A 23,589-nucleotide genomic window follows, 5' to 3' on the forward strand; every position below is an offset into this window, starting at 1 on the left:
GCAAAGTGTCTGTCAGATATGGAGATGAGGTTTCTATGATTTGGGGACATAAAGCAAAGTGTCTGTCGGAGATGGAGATGAGGTTTCTATGATTTGGGGACATAAAGCAAAGTGTCTGTCGGATATGGAGATGAGGTTTCTATGATTTGGGGACATAAAGCAAAGTGTTGGTTGGATATGGAGATGAGGTTTCTTTGACAAAAATAAAACATTTGGTACACAGCAAAGGAAACACACAACGGGAAACCGTTTTCACTGCATCTTTACTGACTAAATGTCAACACAATGAAATGAAACCAGCAGTTACACGTTGAAAAGATGCTCAAAATACAATATAAAAAAGAAAGAATTCCTGTAACATACAGAATGTTGTAGCAGTTCCTGTTACACCTGATCTATGAATGAACCATCCTGACTGATGACATGGATTCACTCTGGACTTCAGCCTATAGGGAGAGAGGATGAGGAATCAGAAAATGACCGGACCAATCAGTAACTGCCTTTCAACTGAACAGTGAAGCGCAGTCACTAGCCATGTTTCCATAAACTTATTCGAATTAGGGAAGCGAATTATCAGAAATGCGTATTAAGACTAAGCGAATTTAGCCCGTTTCCATTTGCGGGTGTCATTCGAATTAGCGACGTCGCATGGGTTGACAGAGTGCTCATCCTGCAAGTTTCAGCGTCCTCTGGAAGGTGGCCGATCTGCAAGCTCACAGCGCGGCGGGGAGACGTGGATGCGAGCTGCTGTGAGCTTGTAGATCGGCCACTTTTGGCACGCAACACTGTGTGATGAGGAAGGGTTAGCCACGGATGGCTTGACTCTGGGAGGTGAAAACGGGAGGAATTTACACACGGTTCGTGTCACTCCGTGTGAAACAAACAACCGGTTTGTTTTGTGGGCTATAAATGCTATAAAATGGACGTTAAGCGGCAGGGGAAAGTGTTAAGTTGGAGGACGATATGGACCCAGAACGTCATAACGTATTCGCATTTATTGTCTGAACCGTTTCCATTCACAAATGCGCATTTAGTTTATTCGATAAAGCCTCAAAATCCACCTCCTCCAAGCGGATAATATTTTTTGCGGATAATGAAAGTTTATTCGCATTTTGAAGCGTTTCCATAAAAAGATTTCGCGAATAAGCCTTAAATGCGTTTAGGCCTAACCTATAGAATAGGGCTAAATCAGAAATTAGCCTACAAAACAAATATGTTGCTACATACTGTACATGTACTGTAAGCCCCTCCCAAACAGCAAAATGTGTTCCCGGCCTGAATGGGTTAAGAGGCTTTATGGAAACGCCACTACTGATTGGCCCGGTCATTTTCTCATTCCTCATCTTCTCTCCCTGAGTGAATCCATGTTATGAATCCATGTTATCTGTGGCTAAAGCCAGGCTGATGAATCTGTACAATTAACACAAAACTCCACTTCCTCTGTGTGTGTGTGTGTGTGTGTGTGTGTGTGTGTGTGTGTGTGTGTGTGTGTGTGTGTGTGTGTTATGTTGTGCAGTGTGTGTAGTTGGTGCTGAAGTCCAGAGCAGTGTGTGAGTCCTCCTGACAGGCTGACAGAACGGAGGAGACCTCTCTCTGCAGCTCAGAGTCCACCAGAACATGACCTGCTGGGAACCAGTCCTGATGCACGCACACGCACACACACACACACACACACACACACACACACACACACACAATATTAAATATGAATTATGCAAACATCACATTTCCTGTATTATGTTCAATGCACGCGACGCACGTCTAAACAAGTTAACCTTCAGTTGACTTTCAGTGGACCTGAAAAATACCTAAAATCGTAAAAATGTTTCTTTACAAACGTTGTTCATGTCAAGGAACCCAAAAATGACGTCTATTTGACTGTGGAACCCCCATCTCAAGATATTTTTGTTCCAGGGACCCCCGAGAAGAAAAGATTTTAGTTAAAAGAAAACCGCTTTAGAAGAATATTATATTCAAAGATTTGCACAAATCTTCAAGTAAAAAAAAAATAATAGCAGATCTACAAGCCTATATCGAAGCACTAGATGAGTTAATGGTTGTGTTGATAAACTTGTAGATCTGTCATTCGTCCTTCCTGACTATGGGATAAAGGCAGGAGTGTGTGCGTGCATGTACCTTCTTGGTGGTGCAGTGTGTGTGTGTGCGTGCATGTAACTTCTTGGTGGTGCTGGGTGCAGTGTGTGTGTGTGTGTGTCCGTGCATGTACCTTCTTGGTGGTGCAGTGTGTGTGTGTGTGTGCGTGCATGTAACTTCTTGGTGGTGCTGGGTGCAGTGTGTGTGTGTGTGTGTGCGTGCATGTACCTTCTTGGTGGTGCAGTGTGTGTGTGTGTGTGCGTGCATGTACCTTCTTGGTGGTGCAGTGTGTGTGTGTGTGTGTGTGCGTGCATGTACCTTCTTGGTGGTGCAGTGTGTGTGTGTGTGTGTGTGCGTGCATGTACCTTCTTGGTGGTGCAGTGTGTGTGTGTGTGTGTGCGTGCATGTAACTTCTTGGTGGTGCTGGGTGCAGTGTGTGTGTGTGCGTGCATGTACCTTCTTGGTGGTGCAGTGTGTGTGTGTGTGTGTGCGTGCATGTACCTTCTTGGTGGTGCAGTGTGTGTGTGTGTGTGCGTGCATGTACCTTCTTGGTGGTGCAGTGTGTGTGTGTGTGTGACCGTGCATGTACCTTCTTGGTGGTGCAGTGTGTGTGTGTGTGTGCGTGCATGTACCTTCTTGGTGGTGCAGTGTGTGTGTGTGTGTGCGTGCATGTACCTTCTTGGTGGTGCAGTTTGTGTGTGTGTGTGCGTGCATGTACCTTCTTGGTGGTGCAGTGTGTGTGTGTGTGTGCGTGCATGTACCTTCTTGGTGGTGCAGTGTGTGTGTGTGTGTGTGTGCGTGCATGTACCTTCTTGGTGGTGCAGTGTGTGTGTGTGTGTGTGTGTGTGTGTGTGTGTGTGTGTGTGTATGTGTGTGTGTGTGTGTGTGTACCTTCTTTGTGGTGCTGGGTGCAGACACCGCGGGGTTAAATGTCATGTCATTAAAACTGTAGTCTTCAAACAGTTCCTCTGGTAGCCTGGAGGGGGCGATAGTGAGAGAATCAGAGAATACATAAATGTCTGGGAAATCAGTAAATAATTAAATAAATGACAGTAGGTGATAATGTATTGAATTAATGAATGAATTAATGATTGAATAGTCTCGCGAGGCCAGACTGTTGCCTCCATGATTTGGCCAAATGCTCCCGGCATACAGTCTGGCAAACGGAAATAGAAACGATGAGTGCGAGATAAAGCGGACGTGACGCAACCGCTCCCTTGGTGCAGTAGTAATAACATGTCCTACTGGAAGCATTATGTCTCCTTTCAACATTTCTGGGGGCGTTATTTCGTCTTTCTCTGGTGTTGTTGGTGTCACTTCCATGATTTTTTCAAACGTTTTCTCAAACTATACACCCATGACAAGAATAGGCCGCTCGAATGACTTTGTCTGAGCTAATATATTGTGTTTCTGTTATGTTTCCAATGGGATTGCAGTTCATTATAATGACTCTGTCTGTGCTAGTGTGTTTCTGTTATGTTTCCAATGGGACTACAGTTCATTATAATGACTATGTCTGTGCTAGTGTGCTTCTGTTATGTTTCCAATGGGACTACAGTTCATTATAATGACTCTGTCTGTGCTAGTGTGTTTCTGTTATGTTTCCAATGGGATTGCAGTTCATTATAATGACTCTGTCTGTGCTAGTGTGTTTCTGTTATGTTTCCAATGGGACTACAGTTCATTATAATGACTCTGTCTGTGCTAGTGTGTTTCTGTTATGTTTCCAATGGGACTACAGTTCATTATAATGACTATGTCTGTGCTAGTGTGTTTCTGTTATGTTTCCAATGGGACTACAGTTCATTATAATGACTATGTCTGTGCTAGTGTGTTTCTGTTATGTTTCCAATGGGACTACAGTTCAGTGCAGCAGTGGCTACTTCCCATACTCGCCGTTCGGGAGCTGCCGTTCCAGACTCTAAATAGCATTCAGAGATTGTGGAATAGTTGTCTGGCTACGCAAGACTAATGATTGAATGAATGAATGAATGAATGAATGATTGATTGATTGAATGATTGATTGAATGAATGAATGATGTCATAGTGATGTCATAGTACCTGCGACTCAGCTCAACTGGCAGACAGCCACTCCCCTCACTGGGAGCTCCACGACTCAGATGAGATGCAAACCTCCGGACAATGGGATGGTAATGTCTCTGTAACACACACACACACACACACAGTGAACAACTGGTAGCACTGAAGTTGTGTAGAGTCTTGCATCCAAACAGAAAATATTTGCCACTCACTTTATGCATGTGCATAGCCTCCCCCCATATAGGGCTGCTCAACTTAACCCATTTAGAGCCCGGACATGACATGAGTTAAGATGGCTCAGGGGCCACTCAGCAAAATACCAAAGGTCCAAGGGCCGCAAGCTAAAGATGATTTTGTAACACACTGGAGGAGTAGTCTAAAGAACACACACAGAAAACTGCTTCATTTCCATCTATAAAACCAAACCTCATTGAACACAAGGATTGTCATGGAATGATTAATGATGAAATGATAATGTTTCTTCTTTTGGAACAAACACAATAGCTAAGTATGATGTCATTTACTCATCCTACTGAAGTATGGTGTCCTACTGAAGTATGATGTCATTTACTCATCCTACTGAAGTATGATGTCATTTACTTTTCCTACTGAAGTATGATGTCATTTACTCATCTTACTGATATGATGTCATTTACTCATCCTACTGAAGTATGATGTCATTTACTCATCCTACTGATATGATGTCATTTACTCATCCTACTGAAGTATGATGTCATTTACTCATCCTACTGAAGTATGATGTCATTTACTCATCCTACTGAAGTACCAGTAAGACTCCCTAATCGGGAGATAAGCTCCCGTCAGGTCACAGCATGATTTTAGGGCAAAATCTGTAGGAGCAGTGTCCAAAAATGTGTTTGAAAAAATTGGCCTGAAGGTGGCGCTAAATGGGACAGATCCATATTGATGAGATGAGTGTAGACATACTGTGTACCGATTTGCGTGATTTTAGGGCAGTGGTGCTAGAAGAGGGGCATTTGAGAAAAGAGGGGTAGAGGTTGTGGTTTGGCTGGCAAGGAGTGTGTGTGGAAAATTTCACGTGGATAGGGGCAACGATGGCGGAGATATGAGCTGGGCAAAAGTGTGACGTGACGTGACGTGACGTGACAGACACACTGACTGACGGACAGACAGGCGGTGGAGGTTTTGATAGTAAATGTGACCTGACGGTCGCAATTGTGTGTGTGTGTGTGTGTGTGTGTGTGTGTGCGTGCGTGCGTGTGTGAGTGTGTGCGTGTGTGTGCGTACCATCAGAGTGTGTAGCTCCCATAATGCAGTGTTCTGTGGGTTGCAGTATTCTGGTTGGTGTGTGTGTGTGTGTGTGTGTGTGTGTGTGTGTGTGTGTGTGTGTGTGTGTGTGTGTGTGTGTGTGTGTGTGTGTGTGTGCGTACCATCAGAGTGTGTAGCTCCCATAATGCAGTGTTCTGAGGGTTGCAGTATTCTGGTTGGTTGGTGTGTGTGTGTGTGTGTGTGTGTGTGTGTGTGTGTGTGTGTGTGTGTGTGTGTGTGTGTGTGTGTGTGTGTGTGTGCGTACCATCAGAGTGTGTAGCTCCCATAATGCAGTGTTCTGTGGGTTGCAGTATTCTGGTTGGTGTGTGTGTGTGTGTGTGTGTGTGTGTGTGTGTGTGTGTGTGTGTGTGTGTGTGTGTGTGTGTGTGTGTACCATCAGAGTGTGTAGCTCCCATAATGCAGTGTTCTGGGGGTTGCAGTATTCTGGTTGGTTGGTGTGTGTGTGTGTGTGTGTGTGTGTGTGTGTGTGTGTGTGTGTGTGTGTGTGTGTGTGTGTACCATCAGAGTGTGTAGCTCCCATAATGCAGTGTTCTGAGGGTTGCAGTATTCTGGTTGGTTGGTGTGTGTGTGTGTGTGTGTGTGTGTGTGTGTGTGTGTGTGTGTGTGTGTGTGTGTGTGTGTGTGTGTGTGTGTGTGTGTGTACCATCAGAGTGTGTAGCTCCCATAATGCAGTGTTCTGAGGGTTGCAGTATTCTGGTTGGTTGTGTGTGTGTGTGTGTGTGTGTGTGTGTGTGTGTGTGTGTGTGTGTGTGTGTGTGTGTGTGTGTGTGTGTGTGTGTGTGTGTACCATCAGAGTGTGTAGCTCCCAGAATGCAGTGTTCTGAGGGTTGCAGTATTCTGGTTGGTTGGTGTGTGTGTGTGTGTGTGTGTGTGTGTGTGTGTGTGTGTGTGTGTGTGTGTGTGTGTGTGTGTGTGTGTGTGTGTGTGTGTGTGTACCATCAGAGTGTGTAGCTCCCATAATGCAGTGTTCTGAGGGTTGCAGTATTCTGGTTGGTGTGTGTGTGTGTGTGTGTGTGTGTGTGTGTGTGTGTGTGTGTGTGTGTGTGTGTGTGTGTGTGTGTGTGTGTGTGTGTGTGTGTGTGTGTGTGTGTGTACCATCAGAGTGTGTAGCTCCCATAATGCAGTGTTCTGAGGGTTGCAGTATTCTGGTTGGTTGGTGTGTGTGTGTGTGTGTGTGTGTGTGTGTGTGTGTGTGTGTGTGTGTGTGTGTGTGTGTGTGTGTGTACCATCAGAGTGTGTAGCTCCCATAATGCAGTGTTCTGAGGGTTGCAGTATTCTGGTTGGTGTGTGTGTGTGTGTGTGTGTGTGTGTGTGTGTGTGTGTGTGTGTGTGTGTGTGTGTGTGTGTGTGTGTGTGTGTGTGTGTGTGTGTGTGTGTGTGTGTGTGTGTGTGTGTGTACCATCAGAGTGTGTAGCTCCCATAATGCAGTGTTCTGAGGGTTGCAGTATTCTGGTTGGTTGAGCTCTGGGAGATAAACTCCACTTCCCTGAGATTCATTATCCAATAGCATGTCACACCTGGGGAACGCCTGGGGGGAGAGAGACATAGGGTTACTACAGAGAGAGAGAGAGAGAGAGAGAGAGAGAGAGAGAGAGAGACAGAGAGAGAGAGAGAGAGAGAGAGAGAGAGAGAGAGACAGAGAGAGAGAGAGAGAGAGAGAGAGAGAGAGAGAGAGAGAGAGAGACAGAGAGAGAGAGACAGAGAGAGAGAGAGAGAGAGAGAGAGAGAGAGAGAGAGACAGAGAGACAGAGAGAGAGAGAGAGATTTAAAGGACAACTTTAGTTTTTTACAACAAGGGTTCATATTTTAGATTGTAAATAAAGAATATAAAAGATGAGTGTTAAATCTATTTCATTTACTTCTTTCTATTGTTAGGGGGCATGCGTACAAGTGGCTAAATAATATGTCATTTTACACAGAATAAGCCCATTCCCAAGATACAACGCAACCTTTCATGGTTGGATGTGACTTATGGGGACTAGAAGTGTTACTGTAAATAGCAATACAGAAACTGCTGGCTTATTTTACAAAGACATATTTAGCCACTTGTACGCATGCCCCCATGCGTACGCATGCCCCACATTTTAGCACGGTAAACGCCATAAAACAATAGAATGAAGCAAATGAAAACATTTTAACACTCACTTTTTCTTTTCTGTAATTACAATCTAAAATATGAACCCTGGTTGTAAAAAAACAAAGTTGTCTATCCAGTCAAATCCAGTCAGGGGCCTGCTCCATACAGATGTCTTACTGGTCCACATCACACTGATAGAACCAGTACGCAGCGTGCAGGTCAGCACCAAATGAACCCCACCTCTCATAGGATGCAATGGATACGTGGTCACTGCACTCATGTTTAAAAATGCATCCCATCAAACGTTCAGTTTATGTTTTTCTCCCGGTGTGTAAAAGAATTACTGTGATTAAAATATATAATCCTTGGTTTCTGTTGATTGTAAAAATAATAGCGATTAAAAACAGTTGTCCTTCAAACCCCACCTCCATTCATTCTGACCAATGAGATGTAGGACTTATGGGCAGTCCCCATACCATTGCTCAATTGTATATGTCTCACTATAGGGAGCACCTCACTAGTCACTATAGGGAGCACCTCACTAGTCACTATAGGGAGCACCTCACTAGTCACTATAGGGAGCACCTCACTAGTCACTATAGGGAGCACCTCACTAGTCACTATAGGGAGCACCTCACTATAGGGAGCACCTCACTAGTCACTATAGGGAGCACCTCACTAGTCACTATAGGGAGCACCTCACTAGTCACTATAGGGAGCCCCTCACTAGTCACTATAGGGAGCCCCTCACTAGTCACTATAGGGAGCACCTCACTAGTCACTATAGGGAGCACCTCACTAGTCACTATAGGGAGCACCTCACTAGTCACTATAGGGAGCACCTCACTAGTCACTATAGGGAGCACCTCACTAGTCACTATAGGGAGCACCTCACTAGTCACTATAGGGAGCACCTCACTAGTCACTATAGGGAGCACCTCACTAGTCACTATAGGGAGCACCTCACTAGTCACTATAGGGAGCCCCTCACTAGTCACTATAGGGAGCCCCTCACTAGTCACTATAGGGAGCACCTCACTAGTCACTATAGGGAGCACCTCACTAGTCACTATAGGGAGCACCTCACTAGTCACTATAGGGAGCACCTCACTAGTCACTATAGGGAGCACCTCACTAGTCACTATAGGGAGCACCTCACTAGTCACTATAGGGAGCACCTCACTAGTCACTATAGGGAGCACCTCACTAGTCACTATAGGGAGCACCTCACTAGTCACTATAGGGAGCACCTCACTAGTCACTATAGGGAGCACCTCACTAGTCACTATAGGGAGCACCTCACTAGTCACTATAGGAGCACCTCACTAGTCACTATAGGGAGCCCCTCACTAGTCACTATAGGGAGCACCTCACTAGTCACTATAGGGAGCACCTCACTAGTCACTATAGGGAGCACCTCACTAGTCACTATAGGAGCACCTCACTAGTCACTATAGGGAGCCCCTCACTAGTCACTATAGGGAGCACCTCACTAGTCACTATAGGGAGCACCTCACTAGTCACTATAGGGAGCACCTCACTAGTCACTATAGGGAGCACCTCACTAGTCACTATAGGGAGCACCTCACTAGTCACTATAGGGAGCACCTCACTAGTCACTATAGGGAGCACCTCACTAGTCACTATAGGGAGCACCTCACTAGTCACTATAGGGAGCACCTCACTAGTCACTATAGGGAGCACCTCACTAGTCACTATAGGGAGCACCTCACTAGTCACTATAGGGAGCACCTCACTAGTCACTATAGGGAGCACCTCACTAGTCACTATAGGGAGCACCTCACTAGTCACTATAGGGAGCACCTCACTAGTCACTATAGGGAGCACCTCACTAGTCACTATAGGGAGCACCTCACTAGTCACTATAGGGAGCACCTCACTAGTCACTATAGGGAGCACCTCACTAGTCACTATAGGGAGCACCTCACTAGTCACTATAGGAGCACCTCACTAGTCACTATAGGGAGCCCCTCACTAGTCACTATAGGGAGCACCTCACTAGTCACTATAGGGAGCACCTCACTAGTCACTATAGGGAGCACCTCACTAGTCACTATAGGAGCACCTCACTAGTCACTATAGGGAGCCCCTCACTAGTCACTATAGGGAGCACCTCACTAGTCACTATAGGGAGCACCTCACTAGTCACTATAGGGAGCACCTCACTAGTCACTATAGGGAGCACCTCACTAGTCACTATAGGGAGCACCTCACTAGTCACTATAGGGAGCACCTCACTAGTCACTATAGGGAGCACCTCACTAGTCACTATAGGGAGCACCTCACTAGTCACTATAGGGAGCACCTCACTAGTCACTATAGGGAGCACCTCACTAGTCACTATAGGGAGCACCTCACTAGTCACTATAGGGAGCACCTCACTAGTCACTATAGGGAGCACCTCACTAGTCACTATAGGGAGCACCTCACTAGTCACTATAGGGAGCACCTCACTAGTCACTATAGGGAGCACCTCACTAGTCACTATAGGGAGCACCTCACTAGTCACTATAGGGAGCACCTCACTAGTCACTATAGGGAGCACCTCACTAGTCACTATAGGGAGCACCTCACTAGTCACTATAGGGAGCACCTCACTAGTCACTATAGGGAGCACCTCACTAGTCACTATAGGGAGCACCTCACTAGTCACTATAGGGAGCACCTCACTAGTCACTATAGGGAGCACCTCACTAGTCACTATAGGGAGCACCTCACTAGTCACTATAGGGAGCACCTCACTAGTCACTATAGGGAGCACCTCACTAGTCACTATAGGGAGCACCTCACTAGTCACTATAGGGAGCACCTCACTAGTCACTATAGGGAGCACCTCACTAGTCACTATAGGGAGCACCTCACTAGTCACTATAGGGAGCACCTCACTAGTCACTATAGGGAGCACCTCACTAGTCATAAGAGGTTGAATGAACTGAAAGCAGGTTTGAGGATCTGTTGTGAATCGATTTCATGAAACAAGTCACATAGTGTGTGTGAACGTTGGTAAAGACAGGACTTTGTGGAACACACACACACATATCTTACGTGCACTATGCACACACACATATCTTACGTGCACTATGCACACACACACACACACACACATATCTTACGTGCACTATGTGCACACACACACATATCTTATGTGCACTATGCTCACACACACACATATCTTACGTGCACTATGCTCACACACACACATATCTTACGTGCACTATGTGTACACACACACACATATCTTACGTGCACTATGCTCTCACACACACACACACACACACACATATCTTACGTGCACTATGCTCACACACACACACACACATATCTTACGTGCACTATGCTCACACACACACACACACACACATATCTTACGTGCACTATGCTCACACACACACACATATCTTACGTGCACTATGTACACACACACACACACACATATCTTACGTGCACTATGTGCACACACACATATCTTACGTGCACTATGTGCACACACACATATCTTACGTGCACTATGTACACACACACACACACACATATCTTACGTGCACTATGCTCCTGCAGGCAGCCATCAGTCCCACGGCGGCGCTGGGCAGGCTGTGCACACTGAGCGTGCCCAGTCTCTTGACGAATGACATCGCTCGCTGCAGGGTCACATGCTTCCTGCGCCGTGTCAGCATGGCGTCCAGGCAGCGCAGCACGATGATGATGTCATCATTACGCTGCCCTGAGGGGGCGGAGTCAACATCAACATTCATTCGGTAAACTCTCCATATTTCTACGCTTCGTTCGGTTTCGGTATGGACTAGTGGACAACATTACTCACTACAGTATGAATATGGAAGTGATATTGCAATCAGAGCAGCAACAATACCTCATTTCAACAGGACCATTTAAAAACTATCATATAGGCTAGAGGCTAGACAAGCATAATAAATATAAATGACTCACTGCAAATTTGCATAATATTTTAGAGATAAATGTTTAGATGGGGAGGTGTGTGCGTGCGTGCGTGCATGTGTAGAACTCACCAGCGTCTAGTTGTAGTAATGTTTCATACAACTGAGAATAGAACTTCAATGGATCAATGTTGAGGACATCACCTACACACACACACACACACACACACACACACACACACACACACACACACACACACACACACACACACACTTAGATACATGCGTCTCATGTATGCATACATTTATTATGTACAACTAAAACCTAAGACATTTATTAGATGTTCTGTATCCAGAGTGATTCACACACCGCCTCAGGATCCAGGCGTTTCATCCAAGGAAAGAAAAGACTGGGTGAAGCCCCCAGTAACTGTGGTACAGCCAATCACAAGCCGCGGCCGCCAAGGCATCCTAGGCATCACAAAGGGTTAACCACCCTGTTTCGTCCTAGGAATCTCGCACCCCTCGCAACATCTTAATTGTAATCTTGCGCATATAAAATATATGTAGCCGTTAGGGCTGTCACCATTATTACATAATCGTCTAATCGCAATTATTTGAGGTAATCGCAATTATTTTAACCCATGCATGTGATGTATTGATGATGATGATGATGTGTGTTGGGATATACAGTACAGCACTGGTCCCAAGAAGTAGTAGGGAAAATATCCCACCTACAAGCTCGAGGCGCGAGGCGTTGAGAGCTTGTAGATCGGTTATTTTTGGAAAATAGGTTTGGTGTAAAGGTAAAATAAAAGGGCAGACCAAGTACAGAGTGAAAGGTCAAACTTACTAAGTAAACGATCAACGATTTAAGTGGCTAAATGTCTGAGAAAACACATTAACATGAATCCAACTGATGACAGTGCTGTCAAATAGTGTCAATTTACGAAAACTGAATGAAAACTAAACTAAGATATGATGACTAAAACTAAGCCTAAATGTAATGACAATTTCGTCAACAAATAAAAACTAGACTAAAAATCGTAGGGAGGGACTAGTGGACACTGGTGCATGTATGTGCGTGTGTGTGTTGAGGTACATGTGCTTGCAGCCACTGGGCTGGTGGTTCTGACCAGACAATGTTAGGCTGTACTGGGATAAGCAGGTGTTGTCTTGTTGTATCCTACTGTTCTGGGTTGGTTGAACTACAATCATTGGTTCTAGAACCGGGTGTGGTCATGTTGTACTGCATTGTACTGTATTCCTTACAATGGTGTTTTTCATCAAAAGGATGAGAGAAAGTGCTATGTGAAATCATTTTAGATTAGATGGATGTTTGCTGACAAAAAATGTAAAGGGGTAAAATAATTGTCCTGACTAGACAAAAATGTCAAAATTACGTTGTCTTGTCACACACACACACACACACACACACACACACACACACACACACACACACACACACCTTGTCCAGACAGGATGTTGAAGGCGGTCTGGATGCAGTGAAGATTCTCTCTGTGGGACAGCTCCTGTTGAGTGAGTGACAGCCACGGTTAGCCAATCACAGAGCTTCTGCTCCAAGCAACAACAATAAGGTGCTCATTTCTTTTCCTTTCAGGAAGCCACTGATTTACATTGACTGACAGCAAACCTGTTCTGATGTGCAGTAGAGTAGAAATTATTTATACGACTGTCAATATGTAGTATTGTGTATTTCCCTAACTTACTGTATGCTATATTAGACGAGTCACGTTCCACATGAACTAACTCAACAGCAGCTGTGATACGAACAGCTGCCAAACGCTGACTGGCTCCTACGTCACCAGTCCATATATGGAAGACTCTTCACAACAGAATTGTATCTTTAGACACTGTTTATTAGACACCCCTTCAGCTATTCTTGTAACACAGTCTCCTATAAGAGGAGACTGGCCTGGGAGAACGAGAGGACACTAGCATGCAGTGTTCCTCAGAACTCTTAACTTTGTTGTTAATAAACATATTGTATTCATTGTCACTCTATACCTTGTGGAAATTCAATTTATATATCATATACAATTTATGATCTGAAATTTACATAACAGCAGTGCATGCAGCTTGCCTGCTGTTACAATTAATATTAATATGAATATTAAGCCACACTGTGGCTTGTGAAAGTGTTTTAAATTGTACGTCGATTATTAAATAATAAAAATAATATACGTTTGACTGCAGCGACTCGCTGCTGGCTGCACTCTCATACCTGCAAGTTTCTGCGTCTGGAAAATAGCCGATCTGCAAGCTCACAACGTGTCGCGGATGCAAGGCGTTGTGAGCTTGTAGATCAGCCACTTTCGCACGGAACACGCCGTGACGACGGAGTATAAGCCAGGATTTACTTGGTGATGTGTGTGTGTTGGACGGACGAGGCTGGCACAGTGCACTGCACACAACCACAACCACAGTAATGTGTGTGTGTTGGACGGACGAGGCTGGCACAGTGCACTGCACACAACCACAACCACAGTAATGTGTGTGCGGACGAGGCTGGCACAGTGCACTGCACACAACCACAGTAATGTGTGTGTGTTGGACGGACGAGGCTGGCACAGTGCACTGCACACAACCACAGTAATGTGTGTGTGTTGGACGGACGAGGCTGGCACAGTGCACTGCACACAACCACAGTAATGTGTGTGTGTTGGACGGACGAGGCTGCACAGTGCACTGCACACAACCACAACCACAGTAATGTGTGTGTGTTGGAAGGACGAGGCTGGCACAGTGCACTGCACACAACCACAGTAATGTGTGTGTGTTGGACGGACCGAGGCTGGCACCGTGCACTGCACACAACCACAACACAGTAATGTGTGTGTGTTGGACGGACGAGGCTGGCACCGTGCACTGCACACAACCACAGTAATGTGTGTGTGTTGGAACGGACGAGGCTGGCACCGTGCACTGCACACAACCACAGTAATGTGTGTGTGTTGGACGGACGAGGCTGGCACCGTGCACTGCACACAACCACAGTAATGTGTGTGTGTTGGACGGACGAGGCTGGCACCGTGCACTGCACACACCACAGTAATGTGTGTGTGTTGGACGGACGAGGCTGGCACAGTGCACTGCACACAACAAACCACAGTAATGTGTGTGTGTTGGACGGACGAGGCTGGCACAGTGCACTGCACACAACCACAGTAATGTGTGTGTGTTGGACGGACGAGGCTGGCACCGTGCACTGCACACAACCACAGTAATGTGTGTGTGTTGGACGGACGAGGCTGGCACCGTGCACTGCACACAACCACAACAATCGCAAAATAAACATCCAATGCAAGGGACAGCAGTGGGAACACGGTACAAACAATCAGCGAGCTCCTTTCAGCACAACATGTTTACCTCAGCGTTTGGGACGTTCTCCATGCTGTTGTCTCCATGCATGTAGCGTGAGCAGCACACAGGTCTCTCTCTCTCTCACACACACACACACACACACACACACACACACACACACACACACACACACACACACACACACACACACACACACACACACACACACACACACACACACACACACACACACACACACACACACACACAAGTTGTGCGCTGCGTGCATCATCAGAGAGAGTGCATGATACAGTATGTCTGACCCAAATCCACCTCTGACAATTCATTATGAAAATGCGTCCGGGCCCGACCCCCGAACCCTCGGGTTCCGACGGTCCCGCGGTTTTCGGTCGGGTATCCCAGCTCTAGTGTGTGTGTGTGTTGTGTGTGTGTGTGTGTGTGTGTGTGTAGCTAAATACTCACTCCTGATTGGATGAGGCCCTGCAGGACGTTGAGCAGGTCATCAAGAACTCCAGGTTGATGAGATGAGCAAACCTGAACACAGGAAGTTACATTTACTGAGTGTGTGTGTGTGTGTGTGTGTGTGTGTGTGTGTGTGTGTGTGTGTGTGTGTGTTAGGGCATTCACCAAATATTTGAATATTTGAATATCAAAGTCACTATTCGACGTTGTTCACCGAAGTCGAATATTCTCTTTTCTTTTTCTTTTATTTCTTGTTTTCTCTTTAAAAAGTATATAGTTTATAAAGCTTGGCTAGATAGGAAGTCATAAGAATGAGTTGTCAATGCCCCTGGTGGATGAATTTGTTAATGCTCTATACAATAAATATATTTGAAGTGCTTGTCAGGGTGGGGCCCTGACAAGCACTTGGAATTGTAGGTATTACATTTAATGTGACTCGGTTCCACAGATAAATATTGTGAAAATAGCAGATCTACATGCTCACAATGCCTCGCAGCACGAGGCGTTGTGAGCATGTAGATCTGCTATTTTCACAATGTTCGCTCTTGCTGACTTAATATTTGACAGTTTGGCCTGTCCTGTCGAATATTCGACTACTCAAATAATTTGAGGTCGAATAATTCGAATACTAGAAATCACTATTGTGAAGGCCCTACGTGCGTGCGTGCGTGCGTGCGTGCGTGCGTGCATGCGTGCGTGGGTGCGTGGGTGCGTACTTGGCCAGTCCCTCCAGACAGCAGGCAGCAGGTAGGTCTGGAGCTTTCTTCAGGATACGGAAGTAGATCAAAAACACCATGTTTAGAGTCTCTGTATGCTGAGGAGAGGAGAGGAGAGGAGAGGAGAGGAGAGGAGTGGAGAGGAGAGGAGAGGAGAGGAGAGGAGAGGAGAGGAGAGAGGGAGAGGAGAGGAGAGGAGAGGAGAGAGAGGAGAGGTTAAATCCATGATAATAAGCTTAATACCGGTAATTACAATTAAGGCATTTTGCAGACGCTCTTAATCAACTACAGTAGGTAATACATCAATACATCAAATGCATAGAATGCACCTATTCACTAAAAACTGTCTTGTCCATATATGGATTCTGTTGGTGTGGTTTCCCTAACAGGGCATCATCTGCGAATACCCATATATGGACTTTTATTTGATTTTATCCTATAGAGGGTATGCGTGTGACATCATCATCATCATACCAGGAACGCCTACTGAGTGGCAAAACACTACTTTCTGGGCCTTGACAGCCCAAACATCCACACAGAACACTACTTTCTGGTCTTGACAGCCCAAACATCCACACAGAACACTACTTTCTGTCTTGACAGCCCAAACATCCACACAGAACACTACTTCTGGCCTTGACAGCCCAAACATCCACACAGAACACTACTTTCTGGCCTTGACAGCCCAAACATCCACACAGAACACTACTTTCTGGCCTTGACAGCCAAACATCCACACAGAACACTACTTTCTGGCCTTGACAGCCCAAACATCCACACAGAACAGAACAGTCCTGTCTGATTGCATTAAACAACATTAAACTCACTTTGCCACTCACTATAAGCATGTGCATTGTGCACACCAGGGCATTAACGACTTGTGATTTTTGCAAGTCGACTCGACTCAGTAAAAAGTTGAGTTGAAGTCGACTTTATTTTTTGATGACGTCATCACATCACACACGACCCCCCAAATTATTTTGGGGGGTCCCCAGATGATTAACTTAATGTGAAACATTGTTTTCTCACTCAACAGTAAACAAACCAACATAAAGTTTAAGTGTATAGAGGGTAGCTTCACATTTCTAAAGTACCAAATGTAATGTAGCACTGTAATATTGGATCATTCCGTCCTTGACAATAAGCAATCCTAATGTTTGAATGCTGTACAGACGCACACATGGAGCAAAAGAAATAAAATACCAGTTTAATGTTAACCAGTCTTATTTCTTACCAGTTTAATCTTAGCGTCTTTGTTCTCAGTGGCTTCAGCCTCCAACAACTCCTTCTCCAACTTCTCCTCTGCCTTCTTCCACTAGGGGGCACACGCACACGCACACACGCACACACACACACACACACACACACACACACACACACAGAATTAGAATGATATTTAAAATGTGTTTCCATGTTATTGAAACTACAATAAGGTTGAACGTAAAGCTTAAGATTTCTGCCCTGGATGAGACATATTATATGAAGTTCATACCATAGAGAAGGGTTCCCCATAGGGGCTACTGTCTGGCCCCCACCAACCCCAGTAATAATGGTGGTATAAGAGCAGCAACAACACTAGTAGTATATCGTCATTGTTGGGTGGAAACCTCGTATCTCCAAAAGTGTACGTTCTTTCGCAAAGTAAAGCTCTGCTTCATCATACAAGGACGTCGCACAAAAGTAGTGAAAACAGCAGATCTACAAGCACACAACGCCTCGCGGTGCGAGGCATTGTGTGCTTGTAGATCGGCTGTTTTCACTAGTTTAAATCATGTTTAAAAAGATAAATGCAAAACTAACGGTTTTGGACATACAAGATTTTCACCCCGACAACGGCGATATCTGAACTGTCACTGGAGTAGCGGGAACGCCACCGTCGCCCCCTGCAATGCTGTGGCCCTCGGCTTGGTACCCTAGACATGATTCAATGTTGTGGCCCTCGGCTTGGTACCCTAGACATAATTCAATGTTGTGGCCCTCGGCTTGGTACCCTAGACATGATTCAATGTTGTGGCCCTCAGCTTGGTACCCTAGACATAATTCAATGTTGTGGCCCTCGGCTTGGTACCCTAGACATGATTCAATGTTGTGGCCCTCGGCTTGGTACCCTAGACATGATTCAATGTTGTGGCCCTTGGCTTGGTACCCTAGACACAATTCAATGTTGTGGCCCTCGGCTTGGTACCCTAGACATGATTCAATGTTGTGGCCCTCGGCTTGGTACCCTAGACATGATTCAATGTTGTGGCCCTCGGCTTGGTACCCTGACATAATTCAATGTTGTGGCCCTCGGCTTGGTACCCTAGACACAATTCAATGTTGTGGCCCTCGGCTTGGTACCCTAGACATGATTCAATGTTGTGGCCCTCGGCTTGGTACCCTAGACATAATTCAATGTTGTGGCCCTCGGCTTGGTACCCTAGACATAATTCAATGTTGTGGCCCTCGGCTTGGTACCCTAGACATAATTCAATGTTGTGGCCCTCGGCTTGGTACCCTAGACATGATTCAATGTTGTGGCCCTCGGCTTGGTACCCTAGACATGATTCAATGTTGTGGCCCTCGGCTTGGTACCCTAGACATGATTCAATGTTGTGGCCCTCAGCTTGGTACCCTAGACATGATTCAATGTTGTGGCCCTTGGCTTGGTACCCTAGACACAATTCAATGTTGTGGCCCTCGGCTTGGTACCCTAGACATGATTCAATGTTGTGGCCTCGGCTTGGTACCCTAGACATAATTCAATGTTGTGGCCCTCGGCTTGGTACCCTAGACATAATTCAATGTTGTGGCCCTCGGCTTGGTACCCTAGACATAATTCAATGTTGTGGCCCTCTGGCTTGGTACCCTAGACATGATTCAATGTTGTGGCCCTCGGCTTGGTACCCTAGACATGATTCAATGTTGTGGCCCTCGGCTTGGTACCCTAGACATAATTCAATGTTGTGGCCCTCGGCTGTGTACCCTAGACATAATTCAATGTTGTGGCCCTCGGCTTGGTACCCTAGACATGATTCAATGTTGTGGCCCTCGGCTTGGTACCCTAGACATGATTCAATGTTGTGGCCCTCGGCTTGGTACCCTAGACATAATTCAATGTTGTGGCCCTCGGCTTGGTACCCTAGACATGATTCAATGTTGTGGCCCTCGGCTTGGTACCCTAGACATAATTCAATGTTGTGGCCCTCGGCTTGGTACCCTAGACATGATTCAATGTTGTGGCCCTCGGCTTGGTACCCTAGACATGATTCAATGTTGTGGCCCTTGGCTTGGTACCCTAGACACAATTCAATGTTGTGGCCCTCGGCTTGGTACCCTAGACATGATTCAATGTTGTGGCCCTCGGCTTGGTACCCTAGACATGATTCAATGTTGTGGCCCTCGGCTTGGTACCCTGACATAATTCAATGTTGTGGCCCTCGGCTTGGTACCCTAGACACAATTCAATGTTGTGGCCCTCGGCTTGGTACCCTAGACATGATTCAATGTTGTGGCCCTCGGCTTGGTACCCTAGACATAATTCAATGTTGTGGCCCTCGGCTTGGTACCCTAGACATAATTCAATGTTGTGGCCCTCGGCTTGGTACCCTAGACATAATTCAATGTTGTGGCCCTCGGCTTGGTACCCTAGACATGATTCAATGTTGTGGCCCTCGGCTTGGTACCCTAGACATGATTCAATGTTGTGGCCCTCGGCTTGGTACCCTAGACATGATTCAATGTTGTGGCCCTCAGCTTGGTACCCTAGACATGATTCAATGTTGTGGCCCTTGGCTTGGTACCCTAGACACAATTCAATGTTGTGGCCCTCGGCTTGGTACCCTAGACATGATTCAATGTTGTGGCCCTCGCTTGGTACCCTAGACATGATTCAATGTTGTGGCCCTCGGCTTGGTACCCTAGACATAATTCATGTTGTGGCCCTCGGCTTGGTACCCTAGACACAATTCAATGTTGTGGCCCTCGGCTTGGTACCCTAGACATGATTCAATGTTGTGGCCCTCGGCTTGGTACCCTAGACATAATTCAATGTTGTGGCCCTCGGCTTGGTACCCTAGACATAATTCAATGTTGTGGCCCTCGGCTTGGTACCCTAGACATAATTCAATGTTGTGGCCCTCGGCTTGGTACCCTAGACATAATTCAATGTTGTGGCCCTCAGCTTGGTACCCTAGACATGATTCAATGTTGTGGCCCTCGGCTTGGTACCCTAGACATGATTCAATGTTGTGGCTCTCGGCTTGGTACCCTAGACATGATTCAATGTTGTGGCCCTCGGCTTGGTACCCTAGACATGATTCGGCCCTTGGGGAAAACTAATTGGGGAACCCTGCCATAGAGTATATATATATAATAGAGAGCGGACAGTGCCAGTTCCAGCTTTGGAATGTTTACAAGCCGTTCTGGGGGCTTGGTTCATACTTCATGTTATGACAGATATTGTGTCCCTACCTTTCTCTGCATCCAGGAGGTGTTATGACAGATATTGTGTCCCTACCTTTCTCTGCATCCTGGAGGTGTTATGACAGATATTGTGTCCCTACCTTTCTCTGCATCCTGGAGGTGTTATGACAGATATTGTGTCCCTACCTTTCTCTGCATCCAGGAGGTGTTATGACAGATATTGTGTCCTACTTTTCTCTGCATCCTGGAGGTGTTATGACAGATATTGTGTCCCTACCTTTCTCTGCATCCTGGACAGGTTCTTCTGTTTGTCTTTATAATACATCTTCTTCATCTTGGGAGCCTTGTCCTCCGTGTCCTTCTTCACCTCCACCTCCTTTATCCTCAAGCACAGCAGAGTCTGTAACACCTGGGAGAGAGAGAGAGAGAGAGAGATATTTGAATGAGTCGGTTTTATCCTGTGCTAATAAAATGTGGTGTTTGAGAAATTGCTATGTTAAACCAGAGTTTGATATTATATGGCTATATCCATGTACAGTACTGTATGTTGATAAATGATAATGTATCTGGAAAAACTAAAAGTTATTTTGTTTTCCCAAAATGATCTCCTTATTTTATTATTATATTATAAGGAGACAGCATTATAAATAATAGTTACAATAATAATGTACAAGAGGACAGAGACTGTAGTAGTCAAAGCTACAATTTATTTGACAAAGGGGAATGTTCAATTCAATTCCATTTAAAGTTGTCTCAAGACAGACACCCCATGGTCTGGCAGAGTTTACTTAGTATGGCAGAGTAAAGCCCTTTGCACACAGGACAGTTGTGTTTTTTTTCGTTTGCTGCATGAATAAAACGCATTGGATTTGGTGTGCAAGGCTGTGCGGAATCGGCGCTGCGGATCCAAAAAGGAGACATAAAAGGAGTGATGAGTTTTCTTACCACATGCAACAAGACGCACGAATCAAACTGGGTTCGATCGAGAAAAAAACACGCACGGCCGCAGCCACTCGTCGCACGGCTAATTCGGATCCGGTGTGCATGAGGTTTTAGAGAATCGTTGTTTTCTTTTTAAAAAATGAAATTGTCTGTTTTATCCGTGCGGATAAACGCGCCTGTGTGCAAAGGGCTTTAGTGTTCCTACCTGAGGTTTGACATTGGTAGTTGGTATGGTACAGTTACTTGGCTATAGTTAGTATGGTATAGTCTGGGATCACTTCACATTTCGGGGTTGTATCCGGTCTGGAGTGGAAACCACAACACGTCATGTTGTAGTACTCAAAGACTACAATTTGGCCGGAACTAAAATTATTCCCCTGCGCTCAAGGACATACTTTTAGGACCTACCTAATAAACTCCTTGATGCGGAGTAGTTTTGCTTTTGAAAAATTGTTTGGTATATGCATCTTTTAGTCCAACTCGTAGCGACTGGAAAGACTACACTAGGCTACTGGAGCATTTTAATAGGGATTGGGGAAACAAATGGAGGGAACCAAAACAAAGCGACGCCGCTTCTTCTAGTGGTTTCCACGCTTTAGGCGGAAACCAAACGGCCTGTTGTGAAAGAACACCTAGTAGGCGAGGTTAAAGGAGTAGTTCACCACTTTTCAACCCGTCTTCATATAATAGGTCCTCACTAATGTTCATGATAAAATATCAAAAAAAAATTCTACTCAGTCCAAGTCTCCTAGGAGAGCTGTGGGAAGTTCAGTATCCATAGTCTTGTGACATCATCATTTTCCCCCAAAAAAAATGTATCAATATTTTTGAAAAAAATATTTAGATTTTTATTATCGCGAGAACAATGGCTTCCACTTTAAAATTGCAACTTTTCAGGAATAGAAAGCCTGCAGTTTCTATAAGCTGGATTGGCAATCGATGATGTCACAAGACGATGGGTTTCTGACCTGCCCACAGCCCTCCTCTGAGAAAAAAAAGAAAAAAAAAAGAAAAAGCTATTTTTGAGTGAGGACCAATTATATGAACATAGGTTGAAAAGTGGTGGAGTGCCCCTTTAAGTATGGTATAGTTAGTGTGGTATAGTTAGTATGGTATAGATAGAATGGTATAGTTAGGGTATGCTATAGTTTCATACCTGAGGTTTGACGTTGTAGTTGAGGCTCTTGACCAATCCAGAGATGACTCTGACAGCGCCCAGTGAGGCCACGCCCACTTTGTCCTGTTTGAACAGCTTAGAGACGGCCTCACAGCACATGGTGGATACCTGGAATAATTATTAATAATAATAGATTAATATTATTATTACATATCTAACACCTGTTTGAACAGCTTAGAGACGGCCTCACAGCACATGGTGGAGACCTGGAATATTATTATACAATATGATTATTAATAATACAACATGATTACATATCTGACACCTAAAACATTAATCATACATACTCAGGGGTTGACACTAAGGCCTCAGAGGCACTTGCCCGTTGGGCAAGTACAGGTCATGTTCTACTTGCCCAAAAGTCATGCCCACTTGCCCCGAAAAGTAAATTGCCCATTATAAAAAGAATGGTAAGTGTGTAGCAACAGTAAAAATAGCACATTATACCAGGGGCGGAAACACAGGGGGCGCCTGAGGGCTCGAGCGTACAGTTATGAGAGCCCATTGATTTTTCGCCGACAATTCCTAGCACTCAGCCGTTTTCACAAGTTCCTCCCAAAACTGGCCAAACTGCATTCCTGGCACTCGGCCGATATCACACGTTCGCTTTGTCCCTTTCAATATGAGCAGGGCGTCACCCAGCATCAAAGCCCGCCTCCACATCCTGGCTGTATGCAAAGGCTGTATGTCTGTGTGTGATGTATGTCCCAGGGAGGCACTAGGAGAGGTGTTTGTGAAGAACTCACAAGACTGGTGAAACAAGCACTGACTATCCCTGTGACATCATGCAGCTCAGAAAGGTCATTTTCTGGCCTACGGAGACTGAAAACCTATCTGCGATCCACAATGGGGCAAGGAAGACTCAACCACCTTGCTCTGTTAGACTGTTACAGTGATTTGGCAAGGAAGATTGACCTGGATGTCATAGCCAATGACTTCATCTCAAGATGAGCCAAGAGGAGAAACACGTTCCTGATAAATAAATGGTAGGTACTAAAAAACTAAAAAATACTGTACTGCGTGATGCAAGGTTCACTATAATAGGCTAATTGTAATTTACTGTAGCAATATTGTTGTCAATGTAATGGTTGTAATAATTTTTTATTC

At 45.4% G+C, this 23,589-nt stretch overlaps 1 pseudogene across 1 annotated transcript in view; it reads right to left on the reverse strand.

Moving 5' to 3' along the window:
• Positions 1 to 244: 244 nt before the first annotated feature.
• LOC308302616 (nucleolar complex protein 3 homolog) overlaps positions 245 to 23,589 on the reverse strand; it is a 26,015-nt pseudogene continuing 2,670 nt past the window's right edge. The window contains exons 2-13 of the transcript XR_013963380.1: positions 22,462 to 22,590; positions 20,641 to 20,772; positions 17,194 to 17,274; positions 15,960 to 16,057; positions 15,244 to 15,315; positions 12,905 to 12,968; positions 11,569 to 11,640; positions 11,083 to 11,264; positions 6,845 to 6,973; positions 4,156 to 4,253; positions 2,986 to 3,070; positions 245 to 1,638 (exon numbers count right to left, since the gene is read on the reverse strand). The product of XR_013963380.1 is annotated as a nucleolar complex protein 3 homolog (transcript). The remainder of the gene's footprint in view (positions 1,639 to 2,985; positions 3,071 to 4,155; positions 4,254 to 6,844; positions 6,974 to 11,082; positions 11,265 to 11,568; positions 11,641 to 12,904; positions 12,969 to 15,243; positions 15,316 to 15,959; positions 16,058 to 17,193; positions 17,275 to 20,640; positions 20,773 to 22,461; positions 22,591 to 23,589) is intronic.

This window comes from Nannobrachium achirus (assembly GCF_963921795.1).
Source record: "Nannobrachium achirus genome assembly, chromosome: 18".
Taxonomy (NCBI): domain Eukaryota; kingdom Metazoa; phylum Chordata; class Actinopteri; order Myctophiformes; family Myctophidae; genus Nannobrachium; species Nannobrachium achirus.